We start from the raw sequence: 14,813 nt of genomic DNA, 5'->3' as shown, positions 1-14,813 counted from the left end.
ACTGGCCACACAGTATGTGTACATCTGTAGGGTGTACTGTAGGAAATGTAGTGTGTACTTGAAGTATATTGTTTTACTTGAGTTTATTTATTCAAATTTATTTCAAACAATAAAAACTATAACTGCAGATGATGGTCTGTCAAGACAGGAAATCAGTCCGACATTAACAGCAAGTTCTCTTTGGAGGATATAAAGGACAGCATTCATACAAACATGCTCACATCCTCTCTTTAATGATTGTAATGTAAATTATGACTTTTGGTGTGGCCTGGAGGAATGACATCACAGAAGAACCCTGTTGTCTATGCTAGAATCTCTGAGAGGTGATTCAAGATCCACAGGCCACGTCTCTAATCAATCCATCCATCCTCTAATTAACGGTTTCTTCGGTTCATTATAACTCTTCCTGTCATTTATGTTCGAAGCAAACCAACTGAGAGTTCAAACAGGGGACCATCACAATAGAGTCTGGCTGCAGATTTGCACTTGCACCTTCAGGCTTGCACGCTCGGACTTGCACGCTCAGGCAACCATGCTTCCTCTGCAAGTGACGTCATTTGCAATCGCCACCTGTTGCCGCTTGCATGAAAGTCCTTCAGTAACTTAACTTAAGGGTGTCCCTGAGGGGGAAAATCTGAGGTAGCATTCATTAAGATCGTTGCAACAAACTTCTTATGTTTCACCCTTACTCAAGTGCCTTTTTTCTAAGCGTTTCACCACTGTAGTTTCTGGCAACATACAACAACGGGCGCCACAGTTGCTATAGTTACGTAAACGGATCGAAACGAACCACGAATGCTTTCCTTACAACCACAGCTTTGCAGTAATGTTACACATAATCTGTGCTGTTTTCTTTCCGTTAAACGAGTCGAATCGTTCCTTTATCGAGTCTATCTCGACATAATGTTTGGAGGACCTATAAAACTGGGCTGGGATCATGTAGAGCAGGGGTTACCAACCCCTGTTCCTGGAGAGCTACCTTCCTGCAGAATTCAGTCCCAACCCTGATCAAATACACCTGAACCAATTAATAGTACCTAAGACAGCACTTGATAATTACAAACAGGTGTGTTTGGTCAGGGTTGCAACTGAAATGTGCAGGAAGGAAGCCTCTTGGTGACCCCTGATGTAGAGACTGCACTGACACTGCGATTTCATATGAATGCACTCCTGCGCAGAAGTGCTAACTTATCAACACATATTTATTAGTTTATTTATTAAACTGTTTTAATAAATTATTTATTTACATTCCAGTGAAAATTTTAATCTAAAACATTATTTTGGGTTAGAATGCTTGCATTTTGAGTGTCATTTGTTCAAGGGAGCTGATTAGGTCTTTAAATGTTTTAAGAGGAAATGGTTACTAAGGACTAAGGTGAAATAGTTAATAGCAGTCTTAAATTCCTTAAGTCAATCTTTTTTTTCTCCTTGCAAACCAACTTTTACTAAGGGTACCCTTAACCCTAAACTGATTTTTTTGACTATAAATATAATACTTTAGGAGCAAAGATGGGCCAAAGATCGCCAGTTTGCCAACAAATACATGAGAAAATGGTTGAAATGTTTAATAACAATGTTTCTCAAAGAAAGATAGGAAGACTTTTGGTTATTTGGTTTATTGTCGTTGTTTTTGATATTAATTGATGTTTCTTTTCTTTAAGGATAGATTCCGACTGTCGGCTTGATAAGTGGAAGCTGAGTGCACGTTTGGAGACTCTTTGTTTTCCAGCGCGTGTCTGACTGATCCTCCCAATCTTTACTCTGTTGAGAGCATGACTTGTACTTGCTAAGAATCTCTATGTATCTTATTGTCCTGATGAATGTCTCAGAATTCTGTGCGTGTCTTGTGCAGCCACCTCTGAGGAGCCATGCGGGTGTTGTTGCTATTTATTCAGTTCTTCGTTTATCTATGTTCTATAGATCAATTAATTGATTTAATTAATTATTTTGATTGAGTAATATTGTTAAATTAATTATCTATATTTTTGTTGCCACTCCTAGACGAGCCTTAAAAAAAATTGGGGTTCGTAACACCACAATACATAGTTACATCCACAAATGGCAGTTAAAACTGTACTGTGTCTAAAGGAAGCCCCATTTTAACAATGTCCAGTCCAGAAGTGCCAAAATGATGACTTTTCTAAACTTGGAGGAACTTGTGATGGAAATGTGTACTGTGGTCAGATGAATCAGTATTTCAGGTATGTTTTGGAGGGAAGAAACGGACGCTGTGTGTGTCTGACCAAAGAAGAAAAGAATCATCCAGACTGTTACCAGTCCGAAAAGCCAGTGTCTGTCATGACATGGGGTTGTGTCAGTAACTTGCACTTCTGTGATGGCACCATTAATGCTGAAAAGTACATAGAGATTTTGGAGGACAATATGCTGCCTTCTATTCCAGGGACACCCATGCATTTAGCAGAATGGAAAAGATAACAAGCAGGAATTCCGGTGAGAATATAAACATGCATCTTCATTTGTTGGGAGTCATGATCTTTCAAATGGTAGCACAAAATGGATTACAACCCATCCGTCTCATTGATTAACTTCCACTGTTGGCACAATGTTTGAAATCTTCCCTCCATCCTCTTGAGGACATGCCAATGAGGTTAAGAGCCAATGAGATGCACTCCACACATCGTCCTCTGAAACTGGAAGCTGAGTAGATCAGTGTTTCAGAGGAAGTAGCAGATAATGTGCCAGGTAATTTTTCACTCCGCTGCTTCCTGTCAGGATGTGTCGTCGACATAAATGATAAAACTTCTTGATTAAACTCTCCGGCTTTCCTAATTTAATCTTCCGCGAATCAAAGCAGGATCTACAGTAAGTGTTAGCAGAAGACAGATTTGTGATGTTATGATAATATATGCTAAATTGACTTCTGCTTATTTATATCTGCACATCTTGAACATTAGTAACTAGGGATGTAACGGTATTGTAAATACCGTCATACCGCAATATTAATTTTTTTCGATATTACCGTAGTCGCATGACTCGGTAAAACTATAGGTCTTCTGAGAAAATTTGCTCAGGCGAATGAAGCGAACGGGAGGTACCGGAAAACTACAATTCCCATAAGCCCAGGCTTGGCCATAATCCCTTGCGGTCTGTTGTCGCTACAGATCCAGTAATGCGGAAATGGAGTGTGCTGCTAGAAGCAGGGATCAAAAAGAGCTGTAAAACTCTAAAGCGGGTGTTGTCGCCGCGCGCGTCCTGAATAGTGGTGTTTTCGCGCGAGTTCTTATCAGCTGTGTTGTCGCGCGAGTTCTTATCAGCTGTGTTGTCGCGCGCGTACTGTAAAGCGGGGACGGAGGGTATGTCGCGTCGCGGGGGCACTTTTGATCATTTTGGAAGGGAACATTCTATCAAAGGGCATGTGCACTGCACAGGTTGAGCACTGTGTGTGCACGTGCCTGCAAGTTGGGGAATACGACTAATAATCAGTCATGGGGACTGCAGAAACACAGCACACTGTTCAGATTGATGCAGACATGAGATCTCTATCTCACTCATGGTTTGTCCTCTCAAGTGGGGGAAAGACAATGCACAACGTTACCCACTGCTGTCAACCTGGGCCAAGTCATATCTCTCTTGTCCCAGAAACCTCAGTCCCAAATGAGAGGGTTTTTTTCTGTTGCAGGGGACATTGTAAATACCCAGAGATACCAGCTTTTACCAGATTATATTTATATGATAATTTTCTTTTAAACCCATCTCTATCTAAGTGAGTGAGTGATTAAATCTTGAATGTGATTTTTCAACACTACTAAATTGAAACTTTATTTTTTTACATGGTTTAATATTTTTTTGTTATTAAAATTGAAGTTCCTGTTTCAAAGCTTACAGATAGATGACTAATTTGTATGTCATTGACACTTTTGGCACTTTTTTGGAGTATTTTCATAAGTTTTGTTTTTTCCTGTAAATGATTCAATAAATACCGTACCGTGACATTCATACCGAGGTATTACCGTACCGTGAAATTCTGATACCGTTAGATCCCTATTAGTAACACATACTCCAAGTTTTTAAAAATAATGAAGAAAATATGGCCAAACTCTAAGATATGATCAGGAATTATCAGTTGATCATATGATGGGAAAGAGGTCTCATTTCATCTGTGAAATAGTATATGCTTCTTCCAGCCAACTTCAAGTTTATTAATTTCACATGCCAAGTGAATTTGTTACTACAGTCATGTCCTATATTAGCTAGAGTTCCCTTGTTTTTTTCCCATAATGCTGTAAATATTGCTTCTCATGACTGCCAGGTAAAATACAGGCTAAATCAACTTAATTTACAAATTAAAGCAACATAAGACCAATTTGGAAACTGTAGCCCAATATACATTTCTGGAGATCGTGAATTATGTAGCCAGAAGTACATATGGCTGCATTTCATCTTTAAAACGAACGCTACAGGGTAGTCCAACATCGTTCCAGCTGACTGTTTACCTTTGTATGGACGGCTTTCACTCTGTTCCGAGTTTGTCCAGTTAGCTTGCCATGTACGTCGGTGGACTTGAGACTCAGAGAGACGTTGACCAAGACAAGGGTGTTTGAGTTTGGCGAAGAATGGTTCCAGAAAGCAGCTAACAAGTAAATAACAGGGTGAGAATGTGGTCAAATCTGAAAATGTGGTGAGGGCTTTTCTTTTTCTTGATTGCTTTTTAAACACTGTTGGTTGAGTTCAGGTAAGTGGGTGGGTGCTGGTTAATTGGTGCTTTTGAAAACACTATTGGTTGGATTTAGGGAAGGAGGAGGGTGGATCAGTTGATCAATCATTCAGTGAGTCAGTGGCCTCTGGTGGATTTGTGCGAGAACAGCAGATGCGAATGGCATTCGTGAGAGAAAATTGAAATCTCAAAAATTGTACACAGTAGCTTTGGTGGATTTGCGAAAACAAAAACTTACTTTTTTTTACTGTATTTGATGTATTAAAGTATTTGGTGCTCTGGAGAAATTTATATAGCGGAATGTTTTCAGTATTAGACTGGGTAAAATTTAAGTGGATTAAACATAAAACAATTAAGCTTCCCAAAAAAATAATCAAGAATTGTTTTTTCAGCTCGTTTTAAATAAGCACTTTGAACAAGCAGCAAAAAAGTGTGTGTTCTGAGTGTGTGATTCATGAAGCACATTTACGCAACTTCTGCTTTAATTTGATTGCTATTATTTAAGAAACAATAAATTGTCTCATTTGATCATGTAAATTAGGATACAAAAAACTGGATAAAGTACTGGGTAAGTGCAAATACTTTTTTTTCTTAATATCGTATGGATTTATCACTAGATCTGTTTCTCACAAAATAGCTTTTCACAAGAATGTCAACTAAAATGTCAACAAAAGCTATTAAATTGACAAAAAAAAAAAAAAGCAAAATTTTGAAATTTGTCAAAAAAAATTCCATAATGCTATTCAAAACCTTAAATAAACAGACAAACATGTGAATCACGGTCTGAGACCAATTGTTAATTAAATGATTTTTTTTTTTTCAGTTTAATAATATTTAACATTTTTAGCGTTTTTAATGTAAATGTGGTCAAATAAAAAAAGCTTCAAGTAGTTTATTAGACTTATTTAAAGAACAGTCTCATATTATAACAATTACAATAACTGAATAATAACTAGGTACTAACAATGACCCTTTGACCCAGTTATATAATCCATTAATATTACCTCACATTTACTCGCATTCGAGTGGTTTAAAACTTTTATCCACCCCTTTATTAAACGCAAAAAATAAATTGTGAAGAATGATATAAAAATCCATTGACATTCACATAGGACACAATTTATAAATGTGCATATTCGATACGTAAATTCGAAACCCAAATTCTAATTACGCAAATCCAATTCGTAAATTGAAAACATGATTCATAAATTCAAAATACAATTCTATTTTATAAATTCATCATTCATTCATTTATTCATTCACTTTCTTTTCGGTTTGGTCCCTTCATCAATCCGGGGTCGCCAGAGCAGAATGAACCGCCAACTTATCCAGCACATGCTTTACGCAGCAGATGCCCTTCCAGCAGCGTCCCATCTCTGGGAAACATTTTATAAATATAATTCTGTATTATATTCGACTTTCTATTATACAAATATTTTCAATTTTTACTTTTGAATTCACAAATAGTGTTTTGAGTTTACAAATTGAATTTGTGTATTTTAAAATTGCTTTGAATTCAAAAACTGGATTTACATAATGTGAAATGCACGTGTGCATGTATGACTTTTATTTTTGCAAACATAATATTTTTTAGACTGATCTAGCTCCATAACAACTTATCTCAAAAACCAACCCAGGCTCATTCAAATTACGTACTCCTAAATATGTTTCTGGAGAGAGAAAAATATGTCCCTGGAGGTAAGTTTTTTTGCATTTTGTGTTTTCACTAATTCGCCAGAGGCCGATGATTACGCTTTTTGAGATCTCAAATTTCTCTCGGGAGTGCCATTTGCACCAACTGTTTTCACCTAAATCCACCAGAGGCTGTTGACTGACTGACTGCCCAGCCCACCAATACCACGTTTTCAGATTTTACCACATTCTCAATCTGTTATTTACTTGTTTGTGTTTTTTTTTTTTTTTGGCTTCTGTTTTTGTTTAACCTCCTTTTTAGAACTGTTCTTCACCGGACTCGAACCCCATTGTTGCGTAAACTCCGCTTTACATCTCAAGTCCGCCAACATACGTGTCGACAGCAAAAAAACCTGTCCACATGCAGGTAAGCAGTCAGCAGGTTAATGAGAAAAGGAACGTCATATCGTCCCTTAGTGTTTGTTAGAAAGATGAAATGCAACCATATGTAGCTCTGGCTATATAATTCACGATCTCCATAAACGTATATAGGGCTACATTTTCAGAATGAGCCTATGTTGTCAAAAAAAAAAAAGTCTTACTGACTTTTGAATGTACAATCAATAGTATATTGTATAATGACAATGTCACACTCGTCCACTACCATTTAAATTAGAAAAGCTATGCAGAATGGCAATATTTTTGTCTTCTTGGAAATTCAATAAATTAAAATAAAACCTTAATACTCATAAAAACACATAACTGAATATATATATATATATATATATATATATATATATATATATATATATATATATATATATATATATATATATATATATATATATATATATATATATATATATATATACATCAGAAAACAAAACATACAGAAGTTAGATGTCATATTTCTTGTCTTTTTAATACCACACACTGGACTATAAAAATACATCTGATTTTTGCAACACTGGGGAGTACATGGAATTCAGAGATGATGACACTACGAGACCACAGATGCTATGCTTCACTGTAGTTTTGGGATGGGCTGGGTCTCAGCGCTCTATTTAAAGTTCGTCCTGACCTCAGAACCTAGTTTGAAAGTGCTGTGCAGAATTGCATAAGACTAAAGACTTACAGTGTAAACGCTTGATTTCTGTCAGATGATTTATATCTAATACATGGGGTTCTAAGTTTTATTCACCTATTCTTTAAGAATTAAATAATCTGATGACTTCTCCTATTTCTTGTACTGTTTTCACAATCTCCAAGGGAGAGATGGGTGTCAGGGTGTGTCAGAAACAGAAAGGGTCAACAGGGTCATAATAAACTGTGTTTTGATCAGGGCAAACAGTGGAAAAGCATGAAGACAATAAACGTCTGCACAACATAGATATGAGTAATCACAATGTGATCAAATGCAGTTAAAGGGACAGTATACAATGTTACAGTATTCATGTATTTGTTGTTTGTTTACTATGAAATAAGAGTAGTGTGTGCTTTTTTCCAATCCTACAAACTCAAAATACAGAGCTCTGGTTAAAAATAGTCAAAAACACACAATTTACTGCAATTTGTATGTGAAATAAACAAAAAGAAACAGTATAATGCCAATAATTTTAGTACAAATCACAGAGCAGACTACCAATAAGTCTTATTGTAATGCAGCATTATATACAATAGCATATACAGACATCTATATGTCTTTACCTACAAGTCCTATGAGCAGGATTTGTAAACATCTACGAATCTCAAAAATCTCTGTTTGGATTCTGGAATGACATTTGACAAAATAAGCTCAAAGCTGTGTAAAAACAAGTTAAAATGGTTCGGATGCTTCAGCAAATACATTATTATGTGACAGGAACTTCAATCTCTAGAGTCCAGACTGTCCAATCATTTTCTAAGTTTAAGTAAAGAATTAAATAATAATGTGGCCACACTGAAAAAAAATTATTCAGAAATGATTTCTTGGATTTACAATTTTTTTATGTTAAGTGGCTGTAAACAATTTATTTGGACAGAAAAAAACAAACAAATAAACAAAAAACAGTAGAATTTTATTAAATTAAATTTATTTGTTTAATTTTAACACAAATAGATTGTTTGCATTCAATGACATTCAGTTCAGATGCAATGACATTCAGTTCAGATGTTTGTACAAATAGATTATTTTGCTTCACAATCTCTCATCTTATAGTAAATGGCTAGAGTATTAATTTTGTTGAGTCTTAAGCTGCATTCACACCAGACTGTTTTGCATCTTAAGTCCGCCAAGGTATGTGTCGAGCTACTGGACGAACTGGTAACAGTAGGTCCACGTGCAGGTAAGCGATCAGCTGGTTGGACGCGTTAAAAGAACCAAAACAAAAATAGCATTCCGGCATGTAACAGACATTTTCAAAGCAACTGGCTTCAGCATTGTTTTTCAGATAAACAAATATGTTTACTTAGCCTATCATAGCCCAAACAAGTTATGTTATTTTTTACTTTAAAGGGCCATTCACACAGACCTCTGAGTCACAAAAAAAATACTAAACTCTAAAGTTAAAGACACCTATATCTTGGAGTGAACAGTGCATTTTCATTTTTGGGTGAGCTTTATCTTTAATATAGCTTGATGAAGTTTGCATCTGCATTTCTGCTTTTGTCACAAATATTCACTACAATCATTCACCCAGAACTTGTCTCCTGTGAGCTTTGTCCAACTATTTAGAGGTGAGTACAGAGAAAATACTTCATTCATTTCTGCCGGATCCTTTGAACGCTCCCACAAGAGCACTAAATATTTACTTGAGGTGCCTATGTTTGTTTAAAAGTTGGGAGACACACCAGAGAAGCTAAAGGGGCCGGTTAGGGGGGGGGAACTTGAGACAAAACACCTCTTTAGTTGTGATGACTGCCAGACCACCAGGTTGGTCTTGCTTGTCTTCCTCTGAGCGCCATCACCTCTTTGCATCCTTTTGAGGGCATGAGGGAGTGTAGACCACAAGCTTGCACTAACACATCCCTCTCTTTTCAAGGAATATTTACAGACTGAGCCTGCATGCTGTTGCAATTGTAGTAAGGTCTAAAGATTGTAAGTTTCACAATCACAGTTTGTATGGACTCCACAAGAAGGGAAGGATAAATATTGCACACATGCAAATTATGTTAGTCTTAGTTACACTTAATAGGTTCATAAGATGTGTTCACACTTGTAGTCCATTCTCTTTAATTGTTTGGTCCGCAAAAAAAGTAAATTTTATATATAGTCCTGGTTCATGTCAAGTTTAGACTGTCATTTTTAAACTAAACGTTGCAACACAGGCTCATTCCGAAAAATGTACCCCTATAAACATTTCTGAAGATAGCAAAATAAATTCCAGGAGCTATGTTTTTTTTGCAGTTTTTTTGCCACCGTTGAATGACTTACTTACTGACTGACCAACTGACCGATTAACCTCCACCTACCCCCTTCACTAAACCCAACCGATAGTGTTTTAAAAAGCACAGATTGACCAACACCCACCCACTTCCCTAAACTCAACCGACAGTGATTTGAAAAGAAATCGTAAAAAAGAAAAGTCCTTGTCTGATTTTAACCACGTTTCAGATCTTACCATCTACTCACCCCGTTGTTTACTTGTTTATCTTATTTTTTGGCTTTTGTTTTACCTGCTTTCTGGAACAGTTCTTTGCCAGACTCAAACCTCATAATCATGGTCGCCTCCTTTCTGCATCTCAAGTTCGCCGACGTACATGGCGAGCTAACTGGACAAACTGGTAACAGCGGGAATGCCGTCCATACAGAAGTAGGCTATCAGCTGGTAAGCGCAAAAGGGAACAGCGTCATACTGCCAGGTAGCATTGGTTTTAAAGATGAAATGCAGCCATACATTCTTTTGGCTACATAATTCACGATCTCCAGAAATGTGCATTGGGCTACATTTTCAGAATGAGCCTATAATGGAACTTTAAGTCTGCGTGAAATGAAAATCGACGATGTTTATTTTGCTAGTGCACGTTGTTATTCTTTAGGTTAGTGGTCACCAAACTTGTTCCTGGAGGGCTGGTGTCCAGCGGATTTTAGCTCCAACCCTAATCAAACACACCTGAACAAGCTAATTAGTTCTTACTAGGTATACTTGAAACATCCAGGCAGGTGTGTTGATGCAAGTTGGAGCTAAACCCTGCAGGGTCACCAGCCCTACAGGACCGAGATTGGTGACCCCTGCTTTAGGTGTACAATTAATCTGTGCAATAGGGCTGCAACAATGCAGGCTTCTGTGTGGAGTTTGTATGTTCTCCCTGCGTTCATGTGGGTTTCCTCCGGGTGCTCCGGTTTCCTCCACAGTCCAAAGAAATGCGGTACAGGTGAATTGGGTAGGCTAAATTGTCCGTAGTGTATGAGTGTGGATGGATGTTTCCCAGAGATGGGTTGCAGCTGGAAGGACATCTGCTGTGTAAAACATATGCTGGATAAGTTGGCGGTTCATTCCGCTGTGGCGACCTCAGATTAATAGAGGGACTAAGCCAAAAAGAAAATGAATAAATGAAAACTTTCAAGGATTTAAAATGTTGATGACTATTAAACTCATCTTAACAGTCTGAGTAAAAAAAGTAAATGGTGGGGTGAATATATTCATTTTCCTTTTGATGATACAGTAGTGTATCATCTTATAATAACTTCCTTTGCAAAGTGGGTTTAATTTACACAATTGCACAGGTCTATGTGTTATTGTCCTCTGCCTGCTTTATCAGGACTCTCAGAGCTGAGATCACCGCAGAGGGACAGTTCATCAGGGACCAGCACATACTGTATAGTGATTCAGCATCAACAGAAAACTTCTTCATCCCTCACTGCTCTCAAATATTTAACAGACAGTTAATCAAATATTTAGCAGACAACAACAATTTGCCAAACAAGACATGATGCTTTCCTTAACTGGTTTAGTACTGTTACAGTAATTAATGGCAGTGGTATTTACAGTATTATAACCATGTACCAAGGTACAGGCAGGGCTGGATTAAGAACATATTGGGCCTTGGGGCTATAGCAAACCCAGGGGCTCCATTTATGTAATCGCCTCACAAAAGTAGCCTTTTTTCCTATTACAATATATTTGCAAATTAATATTATTATCACATTTTTCACTATTTGATTTATATTTGGTTATAATAAACGGTTTCTATTTTAAGTTGAAAAAGCTTGTGCGAGCAAGACAGTCAACAAATCTGACTCAGTTACACCAATTCTGTCAGAAGGAATGGGCAAAAATTCCTTCAAACTATTGTGAGAAGCTTATGGAAGGATACCCAAAACATTTGACCAAAGTTATACAGTTTAAAAGCAAAGCTAAAAAAATACCAAGGAAATGTATGTAAACTTTTGACTGTCTAGAAATTACTAAAAAATTCTCAAAAAAAAAAAATTACTCTTTATTCTGGCATTTAGCGATTGTAAATCATTTAGGTAATCCTAACGGACCTAAAATAGTAAACTTTTAGTATGATTTACCATCAAACAATTTTTTAAATGGTTATGTTCCTCTTTTTATAGTGTACGTAAACTTCTGGCTTCAACTGTATAAGTTTCTTTTTTACTGGCTCAGTCATAAACCATGTATTTTCTTGCATGAGATACTCTACATTTTGATAACTTGGTGTGTAGGTTATTTGATTAGTTTCCACACTTTCTCGGTTATATTATTTGAGGGAAAGTTTGCACAGATGAGGCCAAGACTGCGGTTCAGTTATGAGTAGGAATGTAACGATTCATGATTCGATACGATTCACGAAATCTCGATTCAGGATTTAGTCACGATTTTTTTACAAAATTATTTAAGACAAATTCTAGGTGAACAAGAGCTCTTTCCTTTTTTTTCAAATGCTGCACAATGTTTTTTTACAAAATGAAATCTTTTCTGCAAATACTAAACTGGAATTTTCAAACAAACTCCAAATAAAAAAGTGAACAATACAAACTAAAGAAGACTTTGACAGGGCAGCTAAATTACAAAATTAAAACAAAATCCAAATAAAAAGTGAAAAATTAACAATACAAATTAAAGAAGACTCTTTAATACAAACAAACTAAAACTGTGACTGTTCTGGTATTTGACTTTTTGTAAAGAAATATCAGCATATCTATGTTTTCTTGGAAATTCCCAACTGTTGTATGATTAAAAATACATGACAAAAAGGCTCTTCTGAAGAGGTAATAGCTTTTAGTGTCTGCGAACGTGTTCCGCGGATCAGCAGTTAATTCGATTTGTAGAGCCATTATTGTGGAATGCACTGACTCAATGCATTACAGTATCTGGCCTAAAGAAATGAGAATTACTTACTGACAATGATTTCAATGGGGCTCACTTTGCTCTATGGAAGCTCTCCTCTGAGCATCTGACATGAAGTTATTTGCTAAACTGAGTTGTCAAGACTTCATCTGTACTCTGTGCGAATGAACAGAACAACTGATGTAGACAAGCCTTAACAAGACAAAAATCTTGATATGAAAGCAATACAGTTCTCTCTTTTTTTCTGCCCTCCCACTCACCTCCTGTTCGCTCGTACTCATAACACAAAAGCACAAGGCTCTTTTTCTATATTGTTCCTCACACTTTCGTCCTTGAGCGTAATCTCTCTCACAGACTGCCATGCTGAGAAGCTCCAAATGTTTACGTCCCATCAGTCTGTTTCTCCTCTGACCCTGGAGAGCCCCTGCTGAGGGACTTCTGACCTCCCACCTGTTACTTCCTGTCAGTGAGTCTGAAAAATGGCCTTCGGAAGTATCATCCTCAAAAAAATAGATGAAATATTTATTTATTTATCATTTTTTCCATTGATTTATTTATGTCTTACTTACATATAGATTCTTTTTAATATAAAGTGAGTAGCACGATTGCCTCACAGTAAGATGGTCGCTGGTTCAAGCCTCGGTTGGGTCAGTTGGCATTTCTGTGTGGAGTTTGCATGTCCTCCCTGTGTTTGCGCGGGTTAAGGTTCAGGTGACATGTGGTATAGGTGAATTGTGTAAGCTAAATTGTCCGTAGTGTATGAGTGTTAATGAGTGTGTATGGATGTGTGCCAGTGATGGGACTTCCAGTTGCAGCTGAAAGGGCATCCGCTGCGTATTACATATGCTGGATAAGTTGGCGGTTCATTCTGTAGCTACTCCAGATTAATAAAGGGTCTAAGCTGAACATAAAATGAATGAATGAATGAACGAATGAATGAAAACACATTTGTGTTGAAGAAGATGGCCACTAAAAATCTTCCTAACTGACAGCACTCCAAAAAGCCAAACTAATCTTACTAGTCTGTTCGCACTCTTGTAAACTATTCAACCTCACACTTTCCATTTTCTTTTTTTTAAGTAAGACTGAACTAGTTATTAGATTATTAGGTCACACTTTATTTTGATGGTCTGTTTGTTGAGTTCAGGTTAGAATGCCTCTGCATGCCAACTAATTCTCATTAGATTATAAGTAGACTGTTAGGTTGTGGTAAGGGATAGGGTTAGTGTAAGTTGACATGTACTTGCAAAGTTTCTTATAGTCAGTTAAATGTCTGTTGAAGGAGCAGTATCAACAGATATTAAGCAAACAGTCTAATACTCAAATAGACCATCAAAATAAAGTGTTACTGATTATTAGTAGTTTGTTTACAGTGGTACAACTGGGGCTACACAATATATTGTTTCAGCATCGATATTGCAATGTGATTATTCGCAATAGTCACATGGCAAGTATACGCAACTCTTAGGGCTCTATTTAAACAATCTTGGCGCAAAAGTCCAAAGCACAGGGTGCAAAAGCATTAAGGGTGTGTCTGAATCCACTTTTGCTATTTTAAGCATAGAAAAATCCCCTTTGCGCCACAGTGCATAGCCTAACAGGGTTAAGCTTATTCTCTTAATGAGTTTCATCTCTCATTTCGTTTACATTTGCTATTTACAAGACAAACTTTGTAAGTGAAAAAACTGAGCATTTCACTAGCAAGAAAACTGTTAAACAGAGCATCTGTAGCGCGAGAATGAGAGATGAGCCTCCTCATTCTTTACTTTCACTTTCACTCTCTTCCGTGGATAAGAAACGTGTTGTACGCACAGACATCCATTAGCCTACATAATTTAGTTTATTAAGCGCAAAGATTTGTTTCAAAACTATTCCTAAATTCAGTTCTAATTTCCAGCAAATGAATAAATGTAACTTGTTAATAAATATAAATATATTTGTCCATATAATAAATAATACTAATGATAATAATAACTTTATAAATGACAAAGTTGTCATGAATAAACTGAAAAAGCCCCCTGAGATGAAGAAGCTATGAAGGCAGTGGTTTTTATGTTAATGTTGAAAATAATATTATTTTGTAATATTTAATTCCTGTAATTCTTTTTTCATTTGTAAAGATATTTGTGTATTGCTGTACATCCTGTGTGTATAAAGCAATGTTTAAGCATGGCACACAACTCACGCGCTCTGCGCTGGACTTTAGACCTCCTTTTAGCTGGTCTATTGAG

The 14,813-nt window shown here is 36.7% G+C and overlaps 2 long non-coding RNA genes across 3 annotated transcripts in view; both read right to left on the bottom strand.

The window, feature by feature from the left end:
• LOC147837966 (uncharacterized) overlaps positions 1-14,813 on the bottom strand; it is a 99,974-nt gene that overhangs the window by 51,364 nt on the left and 33,797 nt on the right. The window lies entirely within an intron of this gene.
• Positions 5,496-13,469, bottom strand: LOC147837969 (uncharacterized). Its single transcript, XR_015524797.1, has 3 exons — positions 12,935-13,469; positions 10,881-12,210; positions 5,496-5,998 (listed from the first exon to the last, which is right to left on the bottom strand). It is a non-coding gene; the product is annotated as an uncharacterized LOC147837969 (long non-coding RNA).

Source organism: Danio rerio, chromosome 24 (assembly GCF_052040795.2).
Source record: "Danio rerio strain M-AB ecotype USA chromosome 24, GRCz13ab, whole genome shotgun sequence".
NCBI lineage: Eukaryota > Metazoa > Chordata > Actinopteri > Cypriniformes > Danionidae > Danio > Danio rerio.
The sequence above is the reverse complement of the archived record's forward strand: the minus strand, read 5'-3'. Positions and strand labels throughout refer to the sequence as shown.